Source organism: Ursus maritimus, unplaced genomic scaffold (genome assembly GCF_017311325.1).
Source record: "Ursus maritimus isolate PB19 unplaced genomic scaffold, ASM1731132v1 scaffold_7, whole genome shotgun sequence".
NCBI classification, from domain to species: Eukaryota; Metazoa; Chordata; class Mammalia; order Carnivora; family Ursidae; genus Ursus; species Ursus maritimus.
In genome coordinates, this window is record NW_024426885.1 from 7,295,233 (window position 1) to 7,320,364 (window position 25,132).

Below are 25,132 nucleotides of genomic sequence, written 5' to 3' on the forward strand. Positions count from 1 at the left end.
AACAAATCTATGGAAATGTATAAATGCTCAGAAAGCATCTTAGGGGAATATAGATGAAAGTTAAAACTAGGTTATTCCAAGCATGCTGAATTTTCAGGTTCTGTTACAATATCACATGGTAATTCTGAACTGTAATATTGATATATAAAAAGTACTACTGGGGCGCCTGGGTGGCACAGCGGTTGAGCGTCTGCCTTCGGCTCAGGGCGTGATCCTGGCGTTATGGGATCGAGCCACACATCAGGCTCCTCCGCTATGAGCCTGCTTCTTCCTCTCCCACTCCCCCTGCTTGTGTTCCCTCTCTCGCTGGCTGTCTCTATCTCTGTCAAATAAATAAATAAAAAATCTAAAAAAAAAAAAAAAAGTACTACTTAACTCTTAAGCCAAAAATCCCACAGTCATTCCCCTCTTCTCTCCTCCAAATCATTCTACATCACTGTCCCTCCTCACAACAGTCAACAGAAAAAACTATTGGCCTTGAGCAAGATCCTGAAGATTGATGATACAGTGAACCCTCTATCCATAAATCTGACCTCATTTCAGGGCTCCAATACCTTATCACATCCTACATTAAACCTCTTCCCTTCCTCTCACAGCAAACTCTTAACCCTGATTTCTCCTGTATCCATTAAGGACACCATGAGGACTTCTGCACCAAGCACAGAGACACAGAATCCTCCTGAATTCCACCTTTCCACCCACCAGAGTCTCTCTGGTGGTTTCTGTCCAATCAGTTCCTTTCTTCCCACTTCCCACTGCCATCAAGCCTAAAAGCCTTCTCAGTTCAGGTCAGAACTACTCTAATAGCCTTCTAAGCGCCTTCCCTTTCTAAATCCACCCAGCTGTTACCAGAAAAATCCTAATAGCAAGGCACTCTTTCCAAAACAATTCCGCAACAGTATGAACTCCCAACTCCTTCCGGTAGTTGCACATACAACCCATCTCACAGACTCACTCCCTCACATACCCCAGCCTCATGCACATACCACCCCCACCCTGCCCAAATGATACATGAAGGCATTACCTTTACAAACAGAGCGAAACAGATACACATGCTCAACTTGTAGCAAATCCCATTCCTTCTTTAAAGCTCAGTTCAAGTCTCATCTCTCATGAGTTTTTTCACTTCAAGTACACTCCAAACAACCACACTTCTACTGGCACTTGGCACTAACTGTATTTCCTGTTGGGGCTAGTTTCTAGAATATTGATTTGTGTGGGGGGGTGTGTGTGTGTGTGTGTGTGTGTGTGTGTTTCCTATATTATTCCCTCCCCTCAGTTTTCAATGAGGTAATCAAGCTTCCAAAAACTGTGGCTCAGGGGCTCCCAGGTAGCACAGTCCATTAAGGGGCAGACTCTTGGTTTTGGCTCAGGTCATGATCTAAGGGTCGTGGGATCAAGCCCCACATCGGGCTCCACGAGCAGCATGGAGTCTGCTTAAATTTTTCTCACTGTCTCTCTCTCTCCCTCTGCCCCTCCCCATCCCCGTGCTTGCTCAGCATGCATGCACATGCTCTCTCTCAAATAATTAAAAACCAAACCAAACAAAACTGTGGCTCAGGGCATCAAGTGGCATGGAATGTGGACCAGCCCTATGTTTAGTAAAACCCACAGACCACATCGAGTGTACCAAAAAAAAGACAGGAGTGGAGCTTAGAGCAATTTCAAGCACTCATGAGCTGGTTAACCATTCAAGTACTGCAATGTAAAGGACTCAAGTCCTTTGTGTCCTGTAAAGGTCACAAAAACGTTTGAGATCATTAAATACCCTCTGAAAGTACTAAATCTATATGAAAATTTTTAAAAAGTAATCAAGAATCAGAACTCAAGGGGTGCCTGTGTGGCTCAGGTCCCAGGGTCCTGGTCAGTAGGTAGCCTCCTTCCCCCTCTCCCTCTGCTGCTCCCCCTGCTTCTGCTCTGTCAAATAAATAAAATCTCTTAAAAAAAAAATTAGATCTCAAAAATGTGCTGCCCTTCCTCCTATACAGAAATCACAGTTACCTATGTCATCTGTATCTAAGAAATAGATTTAAATTAAACATACTTGCTAAGATGCCTTCCCAATAATTTGTGGACAAGCTGGGCAAAGTAAATTCAGTTAAAATAACAAAATTAAATAACACCTGCCATGGTGACCACGGTCTTACTAGCAGTGTGCCTGATTAACTGAGCCAATTACCCATACAGCTAGTATATCTAACTTCATTCCAACCAAACCTAAGTCCCTGAAATATAACAAAGAATATAAAGTTTACATCTTAATATGTGAACACTGCAGAATCAGGAAGAACTGTAATAAAAGCTACAATTCTAATAGTTTTTCTTTCAAACTACTTAGCAATCCATTGATTAGAACAGATCTATAGGGGGACGCCTAGGTAGCACAGTTGTTAAGCGTCTGCCTTCAGCTCAGGGCATGATCCCGGTGTTCCGGGATCGAGTCCCACATCGGGCTCCTCCGCTGGGAGCCTGCTTCTCCCTCTCCCACTCCCCCTGCTTGTGTTCCCTCTCTCGCTGGCTGTCTCTGTCACATAAATAAGTAAAATCTTTAAAAAAAAAAAAAAAAGACAGATCTATAGGAGCACCTGTGTGGCTCAGTCGTTAAGTGTCTGCCTTCGGCTCAGGTCATGATCCCGGGTCCTGGGATCAAGCCCAGCATCGGCCTCCCTGCTCTGCTGGGAGCCTGTTTCTTCCTCTCCCACTCCCCCTGCTGTGTTCCCTCTCTTGCTGGCTGTCTCTCTCTGTCAAATAAATAAAATCTTTAAAAAAAAAAAAAAAATAGAACAGATCTATAGACACAAAAATTTACACTGTCAAAAATCTTGCACAAAACAATAGTAATGATTTTTCTTCTCATTTACTCCCTATTTTTTAAGATTTATTTACTTGAGAGAGAGAGTGAGCAAGCACGCGTGTGCACACGCGAGCATGAGCAGGGGGGAGGGGCAACGGGAGAAGCAGACTCTCCACTGAGCAGGGAGCCCGGTGTAGGGCTTGATCCCAGGACCCAGAGATCACAACCTGAGCCAAAGGCAGTCACTTAACTAAGCCACCCAAGCACCCCATAATCTCTATTCTGTTCAAGAGGAATTCTACCTCTTTAAGTATATACTAGGGCTTTATCTGTAATCTTGCCTAGTTCCTCTACAGTCTTCAGTTCCTAGACGTAACAAGAAAAGAGTAATATACATATATATATACACACACACACCTATACACATACGTATATACATACATATACATATATATACTATATATATACATACATATATCTTGAACTACCGTACTACCCATTTCAGCATGGTTCATTTGGACAGTTTCAGAGACTTCACAAGTCAATCGTGCACCCCCTATTATAATCCCAAACAAAACAAACATAACTTAACAACCTACGGAAGATACCAAAGGTCTACAATGCTCAGGGCATCTAATAAGATGAAACATGACTACAGTTTTCATAAGCATGTATGGAAGTGGGTTAGCTCCAAGAGTGCATTATCAAACCCAGCATTTAAAAAATAACATTTGCAAGGACTACAAAGATGCTACCTCATTCAGAATTTGATTTCTTTCACTATTCTATCTATTCTCTGTTCATACTAAACAGATCAATCCCAATTAACAAAGTATCCATAGTAACGAAGAGTCATTACTATACCTAAGCCCAACTAAAGGACATCTTTTTACCAAACACTATGGATGTTATTTGTGTGTTAGAGAAAAGAGGGGTACAAACTTGGAACTTTTAGATAATTAATGAGTTCTTATGTAAAAGAAAGAAAAAGACAGGGGCACCTGGGTGGCTCAGTCAGTTAAGCGTCTTCCTTCAGCTCAGGTCATGCTCAGGTCATGATTCCAGATCAAGCCCCTGTGGGGCTCCCTACTCAGCAGGGCCTATGCTGCTCTCTCTCCCTCTGCCCCTCCCTCCTGCTTGTGCTCTCTCTCTCAGATAAATAAAATCTTTGAGAGAGACAGAGAAAGAGTGGGAGGGAGGGATGTAAAAAGCAGAGGGAACCAAATGGATGAAATATTCCAAAGCAAAACCAACTCAGAGCTACCATCTTGTCCAAAAATATCATTTTCCCAATACTTCAACTTTGCTCGAATTTGTTATTTTGCTAACTTCCAGTCCACTAAAGTTATTTTAATTACAACACTTATTTTATATGGGGTGCCTGGCTGACTCAGTCAGTAGAGCATGTAACTCTTGATCTCAGGGTTGTGAGTTCAAGCCCCACGGTAGGTGTAGAGATTACTTAAAAATAACAAATTAAAAAGAAAAAAACTTATTTTATAAACCCAAGTTATTCACAAATGTTATTTAACAGTGTAAAGTCATTCAATTCAATCATTTTTCTCATAATTCCTAGTGTAATGACTAATAGGAAAACAGGATGGGGATTTTGTAATCAGGGTTTACATTGCAGGGACAAGGAGAACAAGTAGGCAAAGGTTTAGCAAAGGGCAACCTGGAAAAGAATGTCAAAGACAGCAGCAGGTTGACGGTACTGCTTACCCAATCGTCAGAGATGGATGAATGCCTAAGGCCAACTCTGTCTACCTCACGATTTTGTCGGGATCAGCCTTGTCCAACTAAGAAACAGCTAAAACTTCAGCATTTACTGCATGCCACACACATTCTAAACACTGTGCATACACATTAACTACTTTAATCCTCAGAACCCTATGAAACAGGTACCACTGTCTCCAATTTTAAAAGACTGGAAACAGGAACAGAGAAGTTGAGAAACTTGCCCAAAGTTACAAAGCTACTAAGTGGCAAAGCCAGGGATTCTGGCTCCAAAGTTGGTACTATACACATTATATAATAAATATACATTTATACTGCAGCCCATAGTCACTTATTCCCATTATCCAGAATCTGGGCTATTAATAAACTGCAATGAGTTTCTCACTAAGCAGTCCCTTCCTAGATGACTATGACAGATAATATTTAAATGAGAAAGCTTGGAAAAACTTAACACACATTTTGCTCATATTTTTGCTTTTTAAAAACACACAGAATTGGGCGCCTGGGTGGCTCAGTCGGTTAAGCAACTGCCTTCGGCTCAGGTCATGATCCCAGGGTGCTGGGATCCAGTCCCACATTGGGATCCCCGCTCAGCAGGGAGTCTGCTTCTCCCTCTCCCTCTGCCCCTGCTTGTGTGCTCTTTCTCGCTCACTCTCTCTCAAATAAAATCTTTAAATAAATAAATAAAATTACACAGAATATTCCCACAGCATATCTTGATTGAGAACTGCTACAAAATCTTGAAAAAGCTGAGCAATAAGCAAGACCTTAAAAAATTATTTATAAGGGGCACGTGGGTGGCTCAGTCAGTTAAGTGTCCGACTCTTGATTTCAGCTCAGGTCACGATCTCAGGGTTGTGAGATTGAGCCCCGCTTGGGATTCTCTCTCTCTCCCTCTGCCCCTCTCCCACCACCCTCTCCTGGGGGGAAAAAAAAGATTTATAAAACAAGATATACTAAATTTAGCATCTAAAATTGAGTGAAAAAAAAAATAACTTGGGAATACTCACCATGATTCTCAACTATAAAATACCTTAAGGGTTTTTTTTTTTTTTTTTTTGGAGGCAATCCCTGAGAAAGTTATAAGAAAATATAAAATATATTAGAAAATATAAAAGAAAATATTATTAAAGCCAGCCTGGGGGCATCTTGGTGGCACAGTCTGTTAAGGGTCTGACTCTTGGTTTCGGCTCAGGTCATGATCTCAGGGCCATGAGATCAAGTCCCACAGTCTGCTTGAAATTCTCTCTCCCTGTCCCTCCCACTAGTGTTCTCTCTCTCTCTCAAGTAAATAAATCTTAACAAAAACCAGCCTGACTTCCCTTAAACTACTACACTAATCCAGATTACTAAAGAAACCACAGTATGTCAATTAAAACTATAGAAAAGGCTTCCATTTTCAATTAGACAACCAAAAAAGGGAGAATCTCTCCAAATGACAGATGTGTATGAACTGCAGCACCTATATATGGCCCTGTTTTAAAGGAAAGCAAAGACTGTGAGATAGCAAGTAAATCAATTTTATCTTAGTGCCTCAACTCTCTCATCTGAATTTAAAAAAAAAAAAAAGATAATCTCAAGAATCTCCACCCCATATACTAAACTGTAACTATCAAAGAGACTCAATATTCTATATACAGACTCACTTTAAAATCTTGTTTATTGAATTTATTTTGCAAATACTCTATCTCCAGAGATAATGAAACATTTTCTTAACTTCTCCCTGCTCCATTTGTTCTAAGTTCTGATAGGCAAGCCCAATTCTTAAAATACATACTAATATTAAGTTAAGTTAATGATCACTTAATAGATGTAACCAATATCAAAAACTTATTTTTAAAATAAAGCTATCAAACATTCATATACCATACCACCTATGAATTACTTATGCCAAATAATAGTTATCAAACCTGAATAATGAATAAGATCAAGCTTTCAGATCTAATTACCAGTTTACAGATTATAGGGGATAGACAGAACTGATTCCATGGAGATGCAATCAGCAAATTCCTGTGTGTGGGGTGTGTATTAAAACTTAAATACATGTTAAAAATTAACTTGAACACTGAACTGATATTAAGAAATTATTTAAATTTTAAAGTGTGATTAATAGTATGGTACTTATGCTCTTAAAAAGTCCTTTTCAGGATGCCTGGGTGGCTCAGTTGGTTAACCATCTGCCTTCAGCTCAGGTCACGATCCTGGAGTCCCAGGATTGAGTCCCACATTGGGCTCCCCACTCTGCTTCCCCCTCTGACCCTCCTCCTTCTCGTGCTTTCTCTAACTCTCTCACAAATAAATAAATAAAATCTTTAAAAAAAAAAAAAAAAGTCCTTTCCAGGGCACCTGAGTGGCTCAGTTAGTTTAACTGTCCAACTCTTGAATTTGGATCAGGTCAAAATCTCAGGTTTGTGAGATCGAGCCCTGAATCAGGCTCAGCACTGGGCATGGAGCCTGCTTAAGGTTCTCTGTCTCTCCATCTGCTTCTCACCTCCCTCATCCCTTTCTTTAATAAAAGAGTCCTTTTCTCTTACTGAAAATATTTACAGTGCTGTAAAATATCTGGAATTTGCTTTAAAATACTCCACTGGAAGAAAGCAAGAGGAACATAAATGAAACAAGACTGGCCATGTATTAGTATCTGGGTGACAGATACACGAGAATTCATTCTCCCAGTCTCTCTATATGTATGTGTGTATGTGTTTGAAGCTTTTCATAATGAAAAACTTTAATATCTATTAGGAAAGTAACAAATGCTGTTCAAGACTAAGAATTAAGGCTCAGACTACTAGAAAAAGAGCAGGAGGGGCACCTGGGTGGCACAGTCAGTTAAGCAGTGGACTCTGGGTTTCAGCTCAGGCTGTGATCTCAGGGTCTGCCTTCCATCTGTCTCTGCGCTCAGCATGGAGTCTGCTTAATAGTCCCTCTCTGTCCCTCCCCCCCTCATGCTCATGCTCTCTCTCTGCAATAAGTAAATAAAATCTTTAAAAAAAAAAAAAGAAAAGAAAAGAAAGGAAAGGAAAGGAAAGGAGCAAGAAGCAGTACGCTGTATAATATTCAGACTGCTACTCAAAAGGTGGTCCAGGAGCCTGTGATAGTCTACAAACGGTTTACTTGTCTGTAGAAAAATTGTTGAGAGTAAGCATTTTCAAATTTCTTTAGCAATTTTACAGAATAATTTTATGGTTGTTGAGTCTAATAATAAACAAAACATTTGTGTCTGAGAAGCAATGTTAAAACATCTGGAACACTAACAAATAAAGCTTCTTTCTATAACCTGCAGGTACAGTTCGTAAAACAGAGAAAATCTATCAAAACATGAACCAAAGTTTATTTCATCTTAAACTTGTACAGGTGAATATCACACTTCAGGAAACTAAAAGTTAAAAAGTGATAAAAGCCTGTCTTTTCAATGTCTCTCATGAACAAAGATGCAAAAATCCTCAACAAAACATTAGCAAATCAAATCCAACAATGTATAAAAAAGAATTATACACCACAAGCAAGTGGGGTTTATCCCAGATATGTAAGGCTAGTTCAATGTTCAAAAAATCAATTAATGTAATCCTCCCTATCAACACACTAAAAAAGAAAAACCACAAGATCACACAAATACATGCAGAAAAGGCAGGAAGAAAATCCAACACCCATTCATGAAGCAGGCGTTAAACTCGCAGCAAACTAGAAATACAGGGGAACTTCCTCAACATGTTAAAGAGCATATACTAAAAACCTTCAGCTAACATCATATTTAATGGTGAAAAACTAGAAACTTTCCTAAGATCAGTAATAAGGCAAAATGTTCCCTCTCACCACTTCTTTTAACATCAAACTAGAAATTCTAGCTAATGTTGTAAGAGAAAATTAAAAGTACACAAACCGGGAAGAAAAATAAAATTGTCTTTATTGACAGATGATAGGACTGTCTATGTAGAAAACCCAAAAAAATCAACAAAATGACGCCTAGAGCTTATAAATGACTACAACAAGATTGCAGGATACAAGATTAATATACAAAAGTCAACTGCATTCCCATATAACACAATGAACAAATAGAATTTGAAATTAAAAAACATTATCACCATTTACATTAGCACCCCCAAAATTTAAATACTTGGGTAAAAATCTAACAAAACATATACAAGACCTATATGAGAAAAACTATAAAACTCTGATGAAAGAAATCAAAGAGGAACTAAATAAATGATTATTCCATTATCATGGAAGGGCAAACTCAAAACTGTCAAAATCTCACTTCTTCCCAACTTCATCAAGAGATTCAATGCAATCCCAATCCAAATGCCCGCAAGTTATTCTGTGGGTATCAACAAAGCAATTATAAGTTTATATGGAGAAGCATGATTTCCAGAATAGCTAACAAAGTACTAAAGAAAAAAAACAAAGTCTGAGAACGGATTCCCCAACTTCAAAACTTATTAGAAAGCTACAGTAATCAAGACAGTATGTTATTGGCAAAAGAACAGAAAAATAAGTCAATGGGAGAGAACAGAGCCCAGAAACAGCCCTACAAATATAGTCAACTGATCTCTGACAAAGGCATAAAGGCAACGCAATGGAGAAAAGATGTCTTTTCAAAAAAAATGGCACTGGAACAACTAGACATCCACATGCAAAGAATTTACTCTAGACACAGACCTCACATTCTTCACAAAAAATCACTCAAAATGGATCACAGACCTAAATGTAAAATGAAGAACTATAAAATTCCTAGAAGACAAAATAAGAGGATATCTAGATGACCTTAGCTATGGCAATGACTTTTTAGATAAAATACCATGGAAGAAATACGTTCTCAAGTATTTATTACAATTAAAAACTTCCACTCTGCAAAACACACCGTCAAGGGAATGAAAAGATAAGCCAGAAAATAGGAGAAAATATTTGCAAAAGCCCTATCTGCTACAGGACTGTTATCCAAAATATACAAAGAACTCTTGAAACTCAACAATAACAAACAATCCAATTAAAACATGGACAAAAGACCTAAACAGACAAACCTCACTAAGGAAGATCTACAGATGGCCAATAAGCACATGAAAAAAATGCTCAACATCCTATGTCAACAGGAAATTGCAAATTAAAATAACAATTAGATACCACTACACACCTATTAGAATGCCCAAATCCAGAACACTGACAACACCGAATGCTAGCGAGGACTGAGGGCAACAAGACCTCTCATTCATTACTGATGGGAATGCAAAACGGTATAGCCACTTAGGAAGAGTGTTTGACAGTTTCTTACAAAACTATACATGCTCTTACCATACAATCCAGCAATTGTGCACCTTGGTATTTACCCAAAGCAGTTGAAAACTTATGTCCACACAAAAGTCTGCATACAGATGTTACTCATAATTGCCAAAACTTGCAAGCAACCAAGATGTCCTTCGGTAGGTATGACACATGATCTGAAGTGAATGGATTAACTGTGGTACAATGAAATACTATCCAGCACTAAAAACGAGTGAGGGATCAAGCCAAAAAAAAGAGAGGAACCTTAAATGCCTATTAAGTGAAGGAAGCCAATATGAAATGGCTATATAATACTGTGATTCCAACTACACGATATTCTAGAAAAAGCAAAACTGAGGAGACAGTAAAAAGATCAGTGGTTGTTGGGGACTGTGGGGAAGAAGAATGTACAGGCAGAGCAGACAGGATTTTTACGGTTGTGAAAATACTCTATATGACACTATAAAGGTCGATACCTGTACATTCTATGGATTTTGACACACACAGAATGACAACACTAAGAGTGAACCTTAATGTAAACTGTGGAGTCTGGTTGATAATGATTTGTCACGGCAGATTCATCAATTGTAACAAATGTACCACTCTGTTGTGATTGATATTGGGGGAGGCTATGCATGTGCTGGGGCAAGGGATATAGGAGAACTCGCTATACTTTCTGCTCAATTTTGCTATGAACCTAAACTGCTCTAAAAATAAAGTCTATTTTTAAAAATCTTAATTTTTTTTTAGTCACAATACACAGGAAACATTTTCTTTAAAAAAAAAAATCAACTCTCAAAGAATGATGGAGAGTTTTAAAAAGGCCACAGTAACTTTTGGTTTGAACCTAAAGCTGCTCTAAAAAATAAAATCAAATTTGAAATACAGTCACACCTAAAATCTTAAATTAAAAAAAAAAAAAGACAAGAAATTAGTATGAAGAGCTCCCATGGACCAAATCTGGATCAACTTGAGCATCACCATAAACAATGGCAATAAAGATTTTTTTATTTTTTAAGATTTTACTTATTTATTTATTTTAGAGGAGAGAAAGAGAGAAAAAGCAGGGGAAGAGGAGCAGAGGAGGAGGGGCAAGGAGGGGGAATGAATCTCAAGCACACTCTATGCTGAGCATGGAGCCAACCACGTGAGGGGCTTGATCCCAGGACCCTGAGATCATGACCTGAGCTGAAACCAAGGGTCAGGCGCTCAACAGACTGAGCCACTCAGGAGCCCTGACAATAAAGATTTTAAAACACTGACTAAAATAAAAATCTGTAAGTCTAACAGACACTGATAAACACACAAATAAGTAAATAAGAAGAGAAAGCTCCTTCTTACAGTAAAAATCCAACTCATAAATGCAAAAAGAATAACTGGATTAGAAAATCACCATTTGAGGGCACCTGGGTGGCTCAGTCAGTTAAGCATCTGCCTTCAGCTCAGATCATGATCCCAGGGTCCTGGGATGGAGCCCCATGTTGGGCTCCCTTGCTCAGCAGGGAGCCCACTTCTCCCTCTGCCTGCAGTTCCCCTGCTCGTGCGCACACGCTCTCCCTCTGTCTCTGACAAATAAATAAAATTTTTTTAAAATGGCAAAAGACTGCAACACATAATACGAAAATTTTCTTTAGCCTTTAAAAAGAACATTAATGGAGTAAGTGCCAAATTTGAGTAAGATTTGTAGAATCTTGGGGCACCTGGCTGGCTCAGTTGGTAGAGCATGCAACTCTTGACCTTGGGGTTGTAAATTAGAGCCCCGTGTTAGGTGTAGATACTACTTAAAAATACATAAATAGGGGCGCCTGGGTGGCACAACGGTTAAGCGTCTGCCTTCGGCTCAGGGCGTGATCCCGGCGTTATGGAATCGAGCCCCACATCAGGTTCCTCCACTATGAGCCTGCTTCTTCCTCTCCCACTCCCCCTGCTTGTGTTCCCTCTCTCGCTGGCTGTCTCTATCTCTGTCGAATAAATAAATAAAATCTTAAAAATAAATAAATAAATAAAAATAAAAATACATAAATAGTAAAACCTGCATCTTAAAAAAAAAAGATTTACAGACTCTTATAAAGAATTACATAATAATATCATACGATGTTAATTTCCTGATTTTGATCACTATTTTGTGGTTATATAGCAGAAAGCCCTTGCCTTTTAAGAAATATACACTGAATATTTAAGGAAAAGGGGGTATCATGTCTGCAACTGATTTTCAAACAATTCTGGGGAGAATATATATTTGTTATTTATATATATCTACATCACACAATAAATCTTACCATTTACAAAATACTTTCCAAAAACCATGAAACAGGTATAGTAGAGTCCTTTTATCAGAGCATAAATCTGCCCCCTATACCCTAAAGCCTTTCTCAAGAATTAGCCCTTCTTTCCATCCCTATCACCAAGCCCTAGCTCATCATTTCTTTCCTCAACTATTTTTCTAACTGGTTTTCCTACCTTCTTACTCCACATCTCTACCAGAATGGTCACAAAAGAAGGAAAAGAGGGGCGCTTGGGTGGCTCAGTCAGTTAACCGTCTGCCTTCAGCTCAGGTCAAGACCCCGGGGTCCTGGGATGGAAACCCCGCATTGGGCTCCCTGCTCAGTGGGGAGCCTGCTTCTCTCTCTCTCTCTCTCTCTGCCTCTCCTCCGGCTTGTGCAATCGTGCACTCCCTCGCGTGCTCACTCGCTCTCTCTCTAAAATAAATGAATAAAATCTTAAAAAAAGAAAAAAAAGGAAGGAAAAGGAAAAAATCTGATGCTGCCATTCTGCAGCTCTGAAATTTTCGGGAGCGTCCTACTGAAGTTAAAAATCCTGAACAGGGTATCAAAGGCCCTTTTGGACAGGTCTTTACATATCTGCTCAGTCACAGAAATACAAACACACATGCACTTCAAGAATATCCTACAATATTTTCCTTTAGTGATTTACTAGTGCCTTTCACCAAAGTGTTAAGGTGAAATCTGCTTTATCTACTATGGGGAGATCTTGATATTTACACTCATTTCTCCCATATACAGAAAAATGTACTGCACTTCTTAGAGGCAAATTCAAGTCCCTCTCCACCTCTTACTGAATCTCGGATATTGGCCAAATGATTAAAACCCAAGGGTCTTCATTGAAAAAAATTATGATGATAACGCCACACCTGTCTTTAAGTAGGTACTAAAACCAGTACCTCAAGATCCATAACCCATAATTAATATTACCAACAATTGCCAGCTTGAAATAACACCACCTTAAATTATGTATGGAGCTTTAGGCCACAGAACACTTACGTTATTTCCCTTAATCTTAAGAACCCTCAGGTATTATCCCCTAAGGTACCCTAGAATCTCCCTGAGGTACAAGTATATTCATTTTAATGAAAAGGAATCCAGGTCTCCAGGAAAAGTAAAATGACTTGCCCAAGGTCACAAAGCTTTAGTAAGTAAACCCCAAATTCTGACTCCGTTTTTTTCTCATTAGTGTACCACAGCCTTCCAGGATTACAAAAACATTTCCCTAGAATAAAATATGAATATTAGGTGACAAGACAGGCTGACTATAGTCACTGCCTCTAGCTATCACAAAGCACTGACACTACCTCCAAAACAAATCCCAAAATTTTGATTTTCCTCCAGAACCCCCTGCCACACCCCTAGTCCCAGCTACCATCAACTCTCCCGTGGATTACTGCAAAACCTCCCCACTACTCTTGCTGCTTTCTGCTCTACCCACCATCCTGACATAGAAGCCAGATGGACTCTTTAGAAATGTAAACGAGATCACAACACAAGGATTTAAAATCCTCTAATGGCTTCCCAATCCACTCAGAATAAAATTAAAATTTACCAGCCTTTCTTGAAAATCTCTACATAAAAATGGAGTTCATTCTGTTCCCCTTTACCAGCAAGCTCGATCTCACATTAAGAGTTTTGTTTTTTTTGTTTTTTTTTTTTTAAGATTTTATTTATTTATTTGACAGAGATAGAGACAGCCAGCGAGAGAGGGAACACAGGCAGGGGGAGTGGGAGAGGAAGAAGCAGGCTCATAGGGGAGGAGCCTGATATGGGGCTCGATCCCAGAACGCCGGGATCACGCCCTGAGCCGAAGGCAGACGCTTAACCGCTGTGCCACCCAGGCGCCCCACATTAAGAGTTTTGTATTTGAAATCTCTTCTGCCTAGAATGCTCTATTCCCAGATTTTCATATGGCCAGCTGTCGTCACTGAGATCTAGGTTTAAACACCACCTCCACAGAAAGATTTTCCCTGACCACTCAGTCACATCCACCGCATCACCCTGCTTGCATTCTCTGCATGGCACTTATCACTATCTGGTTTTTTTTTCCTTGTTTGCTCCTAGATTGCCTCTCCATACAGGAATGTAAATACAAATCTTGTTCACCTGGGTATCTCAACATCCAGTACAGTTGCTTTTTTGAACAGTGAATAGATCGTTACTAAATGTTTTAATTTCAGTAGCCTTTGTAACAGTGTTTTATATAATCTACTTTTTGAAAATCCTAAGCAACTAGAGAACACACAGTAGGTGCCCAAAAATTAATCTGCTAGATGCATTTCTATAAAAACAATGCCTTCGGATTTTCAGCTTAATAAACATCCCCCACATATCCTACCATACACACAAAAAGAGACAGACAGATGGAGTGGAGAGACAGAATTCTCTCTTCCTATCTGTGAAGGTGATCTATACTGAAGAGGATCACTCCACCTTTCTAACTTCCATACCCACAAGACTAGCTCCGGGAAAAGTGAGGCAAGGACTGGATAGGAGTGCCTTTCCAACCTCATCCACATGCTTTAGCTACCCTGAAGCCTCCGCTCGTCCTTAAACAGGACATGCAATTTTCACATCTCCATGCCCTCACACACAGGTTTGCTTCTGCACAGGATGCTTGCCCCTTCCCACCCCCCATCTTATCCAGTTTCAGAAACCTATTACTTCTGCGAGGACCAGCTTAAATGTTCCCATCTCTGTAAAGCCCTTCCTGACCCAAACCTAACCTGTGCTAATTCAGTCACGTTTTTACCACTTCACAGTACTTAGTTTTGTGAATTATGGCTTCCAATGATTGCCTGTGAAAAATTCACCTTTGTGTCTCTATAAACAGTGTCTGCTCTGCAACAGTCACTTACTCATCATTTAGGCAATAAAAAGCAATGAAATATTCTACTGGTATTTACTGAACTGATAGCATTTTTTGGATATCATTCCAAAAAAAATTAGCCAAAAATTTTTCTGCAAATTACTGTAGTTCCCGTGTGAAAACAAACTTTTTTTCACTAAACACCAAAAAACGAGTTTTTATAACAAAAATTTATAACATATTACCCACCTGGACCAAAAAAAGCAAAGGATCTATAAGTGTTTTTCTTAAAAATCACAGAAATGATGACCTCCCTTCAGAATTCCAACTAAAGTATATTGCAGCAACTTAACAGAGTTATCATATGACCCAGCAATTCTATTCCCAGGTATATACCCAAGAGAAATGAAAACTTATGTCCACCCAAACACTTGTACAGTTATTCATAGCAGCATACTTCATAACAGCCAAAAAAGTAGAAACAACCTAAATGTCCATCAATGAATGGATAAACATAAACAAAATGTGGTATATCCATACAATATTAATTATTCAGCCATAAAAAGTACCAATACACATTAGTTACAACATAAACCTTGAAAACATTATGGTAAGTGAATGAAGCCAGACACAAAAGATGTCATCTTGTATGCTTCCACTTATATGAAATGTACAGAATAGGCAAAACCCATAGAGACAGAAAGATTAGTTCCCAGGAAATGGGGCAAAAGAGGGAATGACTGGCTGATGGGTAGTTTTTGGGGTGATGAAATGTTCTGGATAGTGATGATGGCTACACAACTTTGTGAATACACTAAAAACCAATGAATTATATATTTCTTTAAAAGGGTGAATTTCGGGGCACCTGGGTGACTCAGTTGGTTAAGTGCCTACCTTTGGCTCAGGTCATGATCCCAGGGTCCTGGGACCAAGCCCCACGTGGGGTTCCCTGCTCAGCTGGGCGCCTGCTTCTCTCTCCCCTTCTGTCCCTCCCCCCTCCCCCCCCACACACACTCTCTCTCTCAAATAAATAAAATCTTAAAAAAAAAAAAGAGTGAATTTCATGGTATATAAAATAAACTTCATTGAAACCGTTACTTTAAGAAAAAAATGGAAAGATATGCAACTGATTCCCACAAGCTTTATACATTCAAGTATTTGTTTATTTATGTGAATTCAAGACCACATAAAATTCTGACTTACCAAATGGTGAAAAACCAAAATTATGTTGTGTTGGTTAGGGAGAGAGTGAGACAGCCTGCCCTCAATATAAGAACTATAAAAATAAATTAGTTTTTTCATTACTGAAAAGTTAAATTAACTAGGCAGCTGAAAAATTATCAACTTTATATTCAATTTACTGACCAACATCCATTTTAAAATTCAAACTGATGACTCTTGTCAAAAATTTCATCTTAAACAAAATACCACACTCCCAGAAAGCAACGAATGCTTACTGATCTAGATTTCTCAAGTGGTAAAATTACCGGTATCAGTTCCATGGAAGTGCCTTTTACAAATGCAAATAGCCTAAGTAAAAATGCTTAATATGTTTGGAAAGTTCGTTAACAGACTAATTTCACCTTGGGTTATGCTAAAAAGGTTTCTGAAGCTTAAAGAACAGTTTTTATGTAAACTACTTTCTTAAAAAAAAATCAATTACAAGGAAAAACTATTTTGATTAACTGGAAGAAGAGGACAAGTTTCCACATACATACAATGGATTAATCATGATTGTTTACTGCTAAGAGACTGTGTATCTATAAAATACCAAGCCTCCTACTCACTCACACAACAGAAACATATACACCTATTTTCCGACTTCATCAGCACCCACCCATGTACTATATAATTACACGTTATCCTTGGTATACAAAAATACTATGGACCGGCTTGTTTGTGTTTTCTTCCAACAGCGTTGACAGGTAGCAGTGAATCACACATTCTCCTGTGTCTCATCTGCCTCATGATCAATGACACACGCTGCCAAAATCTGAGGTTAAGAATGCAAACTGAGACTACAGATTATTTTCTCCTTCTCATGATGCTAAATGTTACCTGTATACAAATTTGGAATGACCTCCCTTAGTGTCACTGGTGCCAAACTCAAACCAAAGTAATGGCACAAGACTCAAATCTGAAGTAAACTACAGAACTGCAGTACTTATTTTTATTTGAATAATACATGATCATTACCAAATCGCTGAGCACTCTCTACAGGAAGAAAACCACACTAATAATAGAAATAAACATAATGACAAAAAAAATTTAAGAGACAGACATAACTTCAAATATTTTATCTCATAAATCATCAAAATCCCAGAAACCCCACTACTTAGAAGACTACAAACAGCATACCCTAGAACACGTGGATAACCAAAAGTACTCTTTCAGACCATGTTTCCATATTTCAGTGTTGAATATATGGTCTTCACAGAAAGAAGAATTCATACCCATTTCTCAGAGGTCTTAAAACCTAACTGGGAAGCAGAATAAAAACAAAAAAAGAGGAGCGCCTGGGTGGCACAGCGGTTAAGCGTCTGCCTTCGGCTCAGGGCGTGATCCCGGCGTTATGGGATCGAGTCCCACATCAGGCTCCTCCGCTATGAGCCTGCTTCTTCCTCTCCCACTCCCCTGCTGTGTTCCCTCTCTCGCTGGCTGTCTCTATCTCTGTCGAATAAATAAATAAAATCTAAAAAAAAAACAAAACAAAACAAAAAAAGATATACTGAAATCCAGCCTACCATATGCTAAGAAAAAAAAAAGGAGAGTCCCACACAAAAAGAGAAGTGAATAGATCCCTTGAGGTTGTAGTCAGAAAGGCTTCTCAAGAGACAGGACTCAACCGGGCCCGAACTAAAGAGAGTATCCATGAATACAGCGGAAGAGGGTTTCAAACAGTAAAAAAGGCACAGAGAAAGGCCAAGAGGAGAGACTTCACAGCAGCAACAAACAAGTTAGTTTGGCTAGAACTAAGAATCCACAAAGGGAAGGAATAAGAAAGACTTAAGACTGAAGTGGATCAGGGCCAGGTTACAAAGAAACTTGAACACCACACCAAGAAGCTTAAACCTTACTTTGCATGTAATGAGTGTTCTGGAAGTTTTTATGTTGTGATGTGAGGGGATGAGAGTGTTAAAATGTTCAAGATATTATTTACCCAAAGCATAAGCAAGCACAAATATTCCAAATGAGACTGCATATCACTGGGAGAAAATGTGTTCAAAGCCCAGTACTGGAGGAGAAGGGAGGCAGCAGCAACGCTCAAATAACAAAACTTAACCAAGTTAAATAAAAATCTAAGTGCTCTACTTTTTCAACTTCCATTTAAAGTTTCCACTTATTATAAAAGCAATATAAGTATAAAGCACACTGAACAGCCCTCGCTGTATCAATTACACATAGGAGGCAATTCACCTCAAATACTGTACAACTGGATCGTGAGTTCTAGAACTGTGTTAACCCTCAGCCCTTAAATGTGATATGCCCTAACCCTTATCAGTGTACAGAAGCGGACTGAGGCGGTAAATTGAAAATACACAACCAAGAATGAGTTCATCACACTAACCCAGGCACATTTCAAGAGTAAATGAGTGTCTAAATGCTCTGAAGCATTAATAAAAGGTGTTGAAACATCAAAATAAAAATCCCTCATGACATTCAACTATCCTCCTCAAAGATAAAAATGTGTCAGTACTGTCCTCTTAGTTTCCCTAATAGCCCAATAAAACCAATATCATGAAATTTTAGGATAAGTAAGTGAATGCATATCTTAAGATCCAAAAATCAAGAGGGAGCAAGGTTCTAAACTTCTTTAGAATTACCTCATTTAATTAATAATAACTAGGAGATGAGATACAGCTTTATTTTTCACACAGTTTATGTGACTTTTCCAAGACCCTTGGCACAAACCAAGATCAAAATTCTTTATGGTTTCCCCTGGCATGTGATTTGTACACTGAGTCATCCATGTTTGATCAAAACAGGGGTACCCTTGAGGTCACACAAGTGATAAAATCAACTTAAAAAAGAGACCACAGAGAGAACCACTCATCACATAAGGTTTCCAAGACTTAAGGGTTTCTCAACTGTATTCCTAAAACAATATTCTCTTACGTTAAACTTATTGACAATACCATAAATCATACCGTGAGCAAATAAACGAAAATACTGAGTAGAGAGGATGGCGCTTAACCTAATAATCTATGCAGTTAATGGAAAAGGAGACTCAATCGAAAGAAACTCAAAATTCTGAGCTAGAGAGTTTCAAAACACCAGTGTATCTCAAAGATAATGGGCCGGTTCAAACTTCCAGGGTGAACCCAAACTGCCTGTCCCTTGTGCTTAACGCAAGTATTCATTACAGTCCTTTTGTCTGTGAAATACCCATACCAAACCACTGCGGAGAAAATAACAAGATACTTGCACTGAACAATCGTTACTGCGAGCGAAGGGTAGACAATCCTTCCCCTAGTTCCAGCTCCTCCTCCTCAGCCCAGCCCAGTCGCCCCCACCTCTATTTTCGTAGAAATGGCACCAACCGGAGGCCACCTTGGGAGGCGGAGAGGAAGCGGTCAAAGGGCCGAAATACAAGTTTGGAGACCAGCACCAACTTGTGGAGATGGAACCAAGAACTACGGCCTATTGCAGAGTAGGAGAGAAGCCCCACGCACCCGCCCGTAGATAGCAGGAAAAGAAGTTGGGGGCCGGGAGGGGGGAATCTGGCGGAAGAGAGGTGGCAGGGCAGGCAGCGCGTCCAGCCGCGGCTGATCGACGGTCTGTAAACAAGCGCGGCGGACCCACCCTCCCACAGCCCCGGGCCTGTCCCCGCACGAAGAAAGCCCAAGATGGGAGCGCGGCGGCGGCGGCGGCCGACCGGGCCCCCTCGCCTCGCGTCGCCTCCCCTCGCCCGCGACGCCGCCCCAGGAGGCGCGGGCGGGCGGCCCCGGAGACCCGCGGCCTCGGCGCCGCCAGGGAGCGAGGGGCAAAGCAGGCCGCAGAGGGGGCCGCGAGAGGCCTGCAGTGGGGCGCCCTCCCGAGGCCCGGTTACCTGGCGGCGGCGACTCCTCCAGCTCCTGCTCCTCCTCCTCCCCGTCCGATGCTCAAGGCCCGGCGGCGGCGGCGGCGGCGGCGACTCCCCGAGCAGACCGCGGCGACGAGCCGAGCCCGGCCCCTCTCCGCCTCCCTCAGTGCCGCCGCCCGTCCCGCTGCTGCCGCCTCCGCCCTCTCCCCTCAGTCAGGACATGGTCTCCGCGGGCCCGCGCGCGGCTCCTCGCTACGGGGGGCGGGGGGAGGGGGCAGAGGGGCGGAGAGCAGGCGCGGAGGCGCGGGGCGCTTGAGGGAGCGAGGGGGGAAAGTGGTGGGGGGGTCGGCCTCGGGCGCTGCGGCTCCTAATGGCGTCGGCTAGGGGCCCCGGAGCCAAATAAACCCCACGGCGAGCAGCACAACGTCAAGGCGGACCCCGCCGCTCGCTGCCCTGTCATTGGCCCGGAGGCCGCCAGCGGCGCAGCCAATGGGCCACCGCCTCTTTCCGGGCGCAGGAGGCGGGCCGCGGAGAGGTGACGTCATGCCGGCGCTCGGCCCCGATTGTGAGGCTGCGGCCTGCTGAGCTGCGGTCCCTGGGCGCCGTGTAGGGTACGCCAAGAGGCGACGGGGCGGCGCGACGTACGCGGGGCAGGGAGACGCAGGCGGCGCGCCCGGGGCGGCCCTTCGGCCGGCCGGCTCCTATTCACCTGCCTGTGCCAACGATTCGCCCGACTTCCAAGCCCACCCCTGGGTCTCAGGTCCCCAGGTTACTCAGTGACAGATTCTGCCTCGCTCTAATACAAACTGTTAATAAGACATCGGGGAAGATCAATGTTTAGGGTTTTATAGATCTATTTTTTACAATGTCTATTTTTTACGTAAACCCTGCCTTCGAGGAAGGCTATCCATTTCTTGTGTGTATGTGTACGTTTGTAATATATATGTTACATACGTACAAATATGCATGATGAAGCCGTAGAGTTCTATGCCCATTCTATCTCAAAAATTTTTAAAAATCTAAGCCATGGAGACTTTGCTTTCCGCTCTCTTCTACTATCTCCTAGCTCTCTTCCGGTTGCCTTTTCTGTAGCATGGAGATGATTACCATTTCTGTAAGTTGTAAATTTAAGGCAGAGGATAAATTACACCCCTGGAAAAAGTACTGCCAGGAGAATTCCCAGAGCCTAAGCCTTAACAGAATACGTTCTATGGTGATGTATTTTGTATATTTCTTCTTTTACTTTAAATATAGCCAAATAGTTAAGTCATTTAGCCTTTTGCTAAAAGACCGTGTGTCAAATTTTTCCAGCTGGAGAGCTTTGTTTTTCTTAGTAGGACTTCGCCTTGAGTTTTTCATACTTCAAAATTGTATTTCAGGAATTTGGAGAACCATAAAGTGCAGCAACTCTTTAAAAAGTATAGACCTCTTTATCTGTTGAAGAACTATAGCACTGCCATGGGCATTAGCAGTTGTATTGGACACCTCAGCTTCAACGGGAAGGATTATGGAGTTTAATTTGTGAAACTGGGAGACTTCATTTAGTAAAACTATTCATGGTGTTATTCTCAAAAAAGTTAAAGATATGTACAGCCATACTATGGCCACTTAAGAATAATATCTTATAAAAAAAAAAAAGAGAGAGAGAGAGAGAATACCTTGTAGAGTTACCCCTCACCAACGACCTTTCATAATGTTGGTACATTTTATCCTCACAGCCATTCCTGTGACAGATTTTTCAATAATCCCCATCTTCCCATTATTTGGACAAAGACTTGTCAGTGAGTTGAGTTTAGACTGCAACAGTCATTTGCATGCCTACAAAACAACACATATTCTCAAACATACCATTAACACAACTGTCGATTAAATTATACACCGTATTACCATGTACGAACAAATGGTTCAACCAACATTTCACTCTGAAAGTATTTTAAGAGCTTCTGAGTACTTCCAGCTTCCCCTTCCTGAGCCTCAGCTGCAAACCAGCTCACCTAGGAGTCAATAAGAACAGCAGAATTCAGTGTTTTTGTTTAGTTTGAGTTGTAGTTGATTTTGTTAAGGGGATATTGGTGGGGGTAAAGCTCATGAACTCTCCTACTCAAGTTCGCAAACGTAAAGTAAGCACTGGGTGCCAGGGAACAAGAAGTACACAAAGATGAGTAAGACACATTCTGTGTTTGAGGGACTACAGCATAGGAAAGAGAGCAAGACAAAAATAACCGTAATTATAATATGAGGTGGAATGCTAAGTAAATTCAAATGAAAATTACCTTGTAATTGAGAGGAAGAGCAAATCCAAAAATGATTCTATGTTAAAGTTGGAAGAAAGCATGCACTACTTAAAAAAATAATAAAGTTCTTTTTCTTAGAACTCTTGTACTAAAGTGTAGGGACAGTCTAGTTGGGTTGACAGTTTGTTTTGGCTTTTGGGTGTTTCCCGCATAACCTGTAGAAAACAAAATTTCCATTTTACTTATTGCGAAGTTCTTGAATGCCAAATGATGCATCTGTACTTAATTCCTTTACTAGTTCAAAGCTGTGGAAAAGTTTTGAGCAGGAAAAGTGCCGGTACTGGAGCTATATAACCTGGAATGTCTGTGGGACAAACTAGGGTAGAACTAGAAACAGGGAGAGAGAAACTAATTAAGGGACAAGAACCCAAAACCAAAGTAGCTGTTGGAATGGAAAAGAGGGACAGACATGAAATGAGGCGTAGGAGAAGGGTCAGGGTTTGCCAGTGTCTGAATCTGGAGCAAAAAAAAAAAACAAAACAAAAACAAAACAAAAGTCTGAGAACACTCGCTGATAGTGGGATGCTTAACAGTGTGAAACATGGGAGAGGAACTAGAGAAAAGGAGATCAGGTATGTCCAGATCAGGAGGAAATGTGTAGCAAGCAGGGGAAATGCTGGTGTGAAATGTGATAGGCTGGAGCTGGAGATAAACATCAGGGACTTATCTATGTAGAAGTGACCACTGAAGTCACAGGAATAGGAAACAAGAATTCTGAAGGCGGAGCAAAGACTGGTCAGAAAGACAGGAGATTAAAAAAAAAAAAAGTGTTCTCAAAGCCAGAGTGGTAGTAAGCCTCAAGAACATGGTAATAAACAATGTCTGATTCTAGAGACTGCAGAATTAGAACAGAGAAAAGGTCACCGGGTTTGACAAACAAAAGGCTTAGCGACTGGTTCTAGAGAACCATTCGCAGTGGGATGGTGGAGAAAGAAGCCAGATTTCAAAAGCTGAGGGCATGTGTGGGTATTGAAGCAGTGATTATAGGCTACTGGTCTGAGACGTTTGCCAATGTAAAGAAGGCAGGAGATGTAATAATAGACACAGGGAGTAACAAGAATAAGGGAAAGGTTTTGTTCTTTTTTTTAAAAGATTTATTTAATTTATTTATTTATTTATTTATTTATTTATTTATTTGACAGAGACAGTCAGCGAGAGAGGGGACACAAGCAGGGGGAGTGGGAGAGGAAGAAGCAGGCTCCCAGCGGAGGAGCCTGATGCAGGGCTCGATCCCAGAACGCCGGAATCACGCCCTGAGCAGAAGGCAGACGCTTAACGACTGAGCCACCCAGGCGCCCCAGGTTTTGTTTTCTTTTACATATTTTTTTAAAGAATGAGCGTATCTGTGTACTTTTGTAAACAGAGGAGAGAAGGTGAAGAAGGAAGAAAGTGATTCAAATCCAGTAGGGAAGTAACCCAAAACTCAGTGCTTTGTTTTGGCAAGCAGAAGGGCCCTTTCTTTCTCAGAAACAAAAGGAAAGGAAGACGTGAAAAAATAGTGGTGCAAGGAGATTCTGATCGGAGACAGGTGATAGAGCAGACTCCATACCCTTTCTCCTGTGGGCAGCAGGCACAGGTCACCTGCTCAGGGCTGGGCTGGGAAGCTGGAGAACTGAAGGATGTCGGGACAAAGGTGGTGAGGAAGCAAACCAAGAGGAGTGGAGCAAGAAGAGTAACAAGGAACCACGTTCTCCAACAAGGTTGAGAAGCCCAGAGTCAGACCCAGAACAGGGAGCCCAGACCTCAGAGGCCACCTAGGGGGGATGACATCTCCAAACATGGAAAATGAAAGGGACTGTGCTGAAGGAAAGGACAACAGGTCCGGCTTGCTTCGGGTCTGTTGGGCATCTGTGCTTCTGTGAAGTATGAAGCTGGTCTTATTAAACTGGTGAGCTTCCTCAAAAGAAATGCTAGAAATTTCGATTGTTACAAGAACAAATTCTCAGCCATGTTGCAGAAAATGTCTGTTGCATAAACTGCAAAGTATTTTCCACTTACTATACGTGATCAACATGATTCCTCAGTAAAAAAAAAAAAAAAATTTCTTTACAGCAGAAAATGCAATATAATAGTGTTGCCTGATCCATTCTTATGCAATAAATGACACTTTTGTGGAATAAGGGTTATAGGATTATCCTGTAACCATCCTGGACACCAACTACAAACCTACCTGGGATAATATCTCTCATGAAAGGGCCAAACGTGTGTAAGGTATCAAACAGGATACCGCCCATTTGATTTAACCAAGTCCTGGCCAGGCTGGGATAGTCTCGTCTCCATGGGTAAGAATTTAGGCTCATAGAAACAAGATCACCCTACATCTAGATAAAGAAATTTTCATAACCCTTCAACTAGGTATCCTTGTAGTTAGACTCACTGAGTTATGAGAGAATTGAAGATTTATTGGGTCTTTTCAAGAAGTCTGGAGACATCAAATATCCGAAAAGACTTCCCCTGTATTTTTCTCTGGACCTAGAAAAGTTTTGTAAGAGGCAACAATGTGAGGGTGGAAAGAATGTGAACTTTGGAGTCAAACAGACCAGAGTTTAAATTCAGCTCTGCTGCGTAGCTACCCTGAGTCCCCATGCCCTCATCTGAGAAATCCGGGGTTGCTCCAGCAGTTAATCAGAGAGTCAATGAAATTAGAGGCCAAAAGTCCTAGCAACAATCATAAGTATTGGACAATGTTGATTTCCCCGTTTTGTGTTTCACTTAATTCAGATAACATGTAGTAAGGAATCAAGCCATGTCAGGCACCATGCTGTGTGCTGGTCTCTGCACCAAGGGGCTAACAGTCAGGGGCGGCAGGGAGCAGTTCTTCACCTGGGGTCCCCATACCCTGTAGGGGTCTGTGACTACAGAAGGGAAAAAAGACATCTTTACTTCCACTAACGTTTAACTGAAATGAAGAAGTTACATTAATTATCAGTGTAA

The 25,132-nt window shown here is 41.0% G+C and overlaps 1 protein-coding gene across 1 annotated transcript in view; it reads right to left on the reverse strand.

The window, feature by feature from the left end:
* Positions 1 to 20,107, reverse strand: part of ZRANB1 (zinc finger RANBP2-type containing 1) — a 62,307-nt gene extending 42,200 nt beyond the window's left edge. The window contains exon 1 of the mRNA XM_040624248.1: positions 19,932 to 20,107. The gene's annotated coding sequence lies outside the window, so the exon portion shown is untranslated. The remainder of the gene's footprint in view (positions 1 to 19,931) is intronic.
* Positions 20,108 to 25,132: the final 5,025 nt, after the last annotated feature.